Genomic DNA, 4,723 nt, shown 5'->3' on the forward strand with positions numbered 1-4,723 from the left:
ATGAAACTCAGTTCAATTAGAAATTCAGTTCTCAGTGTTTAGTGATAGGGATTGCAGCCCTCTCCCTCTATTTCAGCTAGTTTAGTCTTCATTCGAGGATGAATGGTCCCAAAGGGGAGATAATGTAACACCCCGTATCCGAAACAGACCAAAAATGCAGATTTTAAGAATTGCAGGTGCAACCCAAGGTTGCCATCCATGGACCGTAGGTCACACCACGGCCCGTGCAGGTGGTCTGTGGTTCACCACTGCAACCCCTCCCCAAACCCAGCTCAGAAAATTAGCAAAATCTCGACCCACGGTCCGTTACAGACCACGGTCCGTGGATCGAGGCCCCCTTTACCCAGCCTCTAACGCAAATGACGGCTGACCAGAATGGACCGTCGTTCGATCCACGGTCCGTAGGTCTGACCATAGGTGAGGGTCAGCAGCCAGTTAGATGAAAATTGTTGATTGGGTCAAATTCTAATGGTCATAACTCTTAGCACAAAAGGAATTATGTGTCCCATAACCTATGATATGATAGATAATTGAATCCTCTTTCCAACTCCACTGAGTTTGTTAAAATACGACCTCCGAGTAAAAAGTTATGCTCGTTTTAGTGAAGCCCTATCGGGCAGACTTGACCTACGACCCCAATCTACGGACCGTAGATTGACCTACGGACCGTAGATTGACCTACGGCCCATAGGTCTCGTCCGTCGATCACTCCGACAATAGTTAAGTCAGGGATGTTTTGGTCTTTCCCTATTTCGTTAGACCCCTAAGCTACGTCGTTTAGACCCTAAATTATGAGGTTTTAGTCAGTTTAAGCCTAGAAACATAACTAGAACTTACCTAACTCAAATCATTCTTCAGAACTTAGAAAATTAGAAGCGTAATAAGAGAAAGAGGCGACCAACCCTAACTCCAAGAACGCAACAAGTTTTCTTCAGTTCTAGCCCAGAAATCAAAGGATTTATCCATGGAATTCGTCACCAAGTATGTGGGATTTTACTAGTGGGTTCCTTTCACCCATTAGGTCCCTAGTTTTCAGCCAGTTTATTGATTCCCTTATTATGACTAGACCTAGGGTTTCTTGAATGTTAGAATTGTTGGGTTCTTAGTTGTTAGAATGATCCAAATCAGATTAGTACGTTAATATTCAGTTTAATGCATGAATTCTAGAACCCTAGCTATGTATTTCTCTAGTTCTTGAATTACACATGCTAGGTCAGATATTTCAGTTATTCAGTTATACATGCCTCAGTTATTAATGCATCAATATTAGTTTAATTGTTGCATTCTCAGTTTGCATGTTCAGTTTGAGCTATCCAGTAACTTACAGAAATTCAGTCATAATGTGTTAACCACTTAATCTATTGGGAGTAGCATAATACCGAGTTGCACTAGGGATCAGCGTACCCATATAGTCCCAGAACTACGAGCCACGTAGGTGTAAGTCCCTTATGTGGGCAATATCAGTTAGTGATCATGTCAGCATGCCTCTATACCTCTGGCAGGATATATTGGGTCCTCTCGATGGGGAGTATACACCAGACTCTACATTTAGCTCATGTGGTTTTATTGTCGGTTATTAGTAGCTCCCACAGTTCAGTCAGATTCTATTGCATTGACCATTTATTAGTATATCCAGTATTCAGTTTCAGCATGTTATAAATTGGTCACTACATTCAGTATCTATATCATGTTCAGATTATATCATTGCTTATTTGCTTTGTTCAATTATATGTTATTTCAGTTTTATTCTATCCTGCATGCTCAGTACCTTTCAAGTACTGACGTATACTCTGCGCTACATTTTCTCGTGATGTAGGTTCAGGTTCTCAGCATCCAGATCACGCTTAGATCGGTTCCTGATCTCTAGTTCAGCTGAATCAATGGTGAGTCCTCATTTTCCGAGGACAATAGTCATGAGTTTTTTTCCAGTATTTTTAGTCCTTTAGTTTCAGTTTTGCTAGACATAACTGGTGCCTGTCCCAGCATTTCTAGTCAATTATAGGCTATTTTCAGACATAGTTAGCTTCAGCTTAGTATAGAGTTAATATCTTCTTTGTATTAAATTCATTAGTTTTCATATGTCTCAGTTATAGTATATGGGTATTTCCCATCTTTTCATTTTATTTATGATTTAGCTTCGGCATCAGTTTATTATCTTTAGTATGCTCATGATCATGCCAGCAGGGTTAACTTGGGATTACTTGTGGTCCTAGGTCCCGTGTCCGCGTCTCGGGGGTAGTCTCGAGGCGTGACACTAGCGGAGGAGCAAACCGCTTTTATACGATCACTAGTCGCCAAGAGCAAGATAACTCTCCAGATCTTGTAACTGGTATGATCAAAGTCTTTACTATTGATGTTAATGCTTTGCTAAACTTAGGAGCAAAGTTTATCTTTTGTAACCTCTTATGTTGCAAATAGTTTTGATGTTCTTCCTTAGAAACTCAGTGAACCCTTTTGTGTTTCAACACCTATTGGGGAGTCTATTCTAGCTGAGCGAGTATATCGTGATTGTGTCATTTCCATAAATAACAAAGACACCATGGCTAATTTTATTGAGTTAGACATGGTAGATTTTGATGTCATTCTAGGTATGGACTGGCTTCATGCCTGTTACGCCTCTATTGATTGTAGAACTCGAGTCGTTAGGATCCAAATTCCCAATGAGCCAGTCTTAGAGTGGAAAAGTAGTTCTGCAGTGCCTAAGGGTCGTTTCATTTCGTACCTTAAGGCATGAAAGTTAATTTCCATGGGGTGTGTCTATCACTTAGTCCAAGTTAATGACTCTAGTATTGAGACACCTTTTATTTAGTCAGTTGCAGTAGTAAAAGAGTTTCCAGAAGTCTTTCCAAATGACTTACCCGGAGTCCCTCCTGAGAGAGAAATAAACTTCGATATAGACATTATTCCAGATACTCGTCCTATATCTATTCCGACATATAGAATGGCACCAACAGAGTTGAAAGAGCTTAAAGAGCAGTTAAAAGATCTCCTAGACAAGGGCTTTATTCGACCAAGTATCTCACCTGGGACGCGCCGGTCTTATTTGTGAGGAAGAAAGATGGTTTCCTTAAGATGTGTATAGATTACCGTCAGTTGAACAAGGTTACCATAAAAAACAAGTATCCTCTTCCAATAATTGATGATCTTTTCAATCAACTTTAGCGTGCAACTTTTTTCTCTAAGATAGATCTCAGATCAGGCTACCTTCAGTTGAAAGTAAGAGAATGTGATATTCCCAAGATAGCATTCAGGACCCGTTATGGTCATTATGAGTTCCTAGTTATGTCCTTTGGTTTGACCAATGCGCCTACAATATTCATGGACCTTATGAATAGAGTATTCAAACCTTATTTAGATATATTTGTTATCGTCTTCATTGATGGCATACTAATCTATTCGAGGAATGAAGGAGATCATGTTAGCCATCTTAGAATAATTCTCCAGACTTTAAAAGATATAGAGTTGTATGCCAAGTTCTCTAAGTGCGAGTTTTGGCTTGAGTCTATGGCATTCTTAAGCCACATTGTGTATGGAGAGGGAATTAAAGTTGATAATCAAAAAATAGAAGCAGTGCAAAATTGGCCTAGACCCACATCTCCAACTGACATTGTAACACCCCGTATCCGAAACAGACCAAAATCCAGATTTTGAGAAGTTGCAGGTGCAACCCACGGTTTCCATCCATGGACCGTAGGTTAGACCACGGCCCGTGCTGGTGGTCTGTGGTTCACGACTGTAACCCCTCCCCAACCAACTCAGAAAATTGGCTAAGTCCCGACTCACGGACAAACCCACGGTCCGTAGATCAGAACACGGTCTGTGGTCTGTGTCCATGGATTGAGACTTCCCTTAAGCCCAGCCTCTGACACAAACAACTGTCGACTAGCATGGACCGTCAATCGATCCACGGTCCGTAGGTGAGTGTAGTAGCCAGTTAGCTGAAAATTTTGATGGGTCAACTTCAGATGGTCATAAATTTTAGAACAAAATGAATTAGATGTCCCATGACATATTATATGATATATAATTGAATTATCTTTCCAACGCCACTGAGTTTGCTAAATTCCGACCTCAAAGTAAAAAGTTATTCTCATTTTAGTGAAACCCTGTCGGGCAGACTCGACCGACGGACCGTCGATAGAATGACGGCCCGTCAGTCCTGTCTATCAATCACTCCGATAGTAGTTAAGTCAGGGGTCTTTTGGGATTTTCCTATTTCGTTTAACTCCTAGGATACGTCGTTTAGACCCTAAATCATGAGGTTTAGTCTGTTTAAGCCTAGAAACATAACTAGAACTTATCCAAGTCAAATAATTAATCAAAACTTGAAAATTAGAAGCAAGAGAGGAGAAAAAGGTCAAGAACCATAGTTTAAGAACGCAGCAAGGTTCCATCAGTTCCAGCCCTGAAATCGAAAGATTTCTCCGTGGAATTCGTCACCAGGTATGTGGGATTTCACTAGTGGGTTCATTTCGCCCATTAGGTCCCTAGAATTCAGTCAGATTCTTGATTCCATGATTATGAACAAACCTAGGGTTTCTAGAATTTCAACAGATTATCATGAATTAGTTATTTAAATGTTCCAAATCAGATTATCATGTTATTTCTTCATTTCTTGCATGAATTTCAGAACCCTAGGTATGTATTTCTTTAGTTCTTGAATTACACATGCTAGGTCAGATATTTCAGTTATACATGCCTCAGTTATTAATGCATCATTATC

The sequence above is a fragment of the Solanum tuberosum genome, unplaced genomic scaffold, assembly GCF_000226075.1.
Source record: "Solanum tuberosum cultivar DM 1-3 516 R44 unplaced genomic scaffold, SolTub_3.0 scf00509, whole genome shotgun sequence".
NCBI classification, from domain to species: domain Eukaryota; kingdom Viridiplantae; phylum Streptophyta; class Magnoliopsida; order Solanales; family Solanaceae; genus Solanum; species Solanum tuberosum.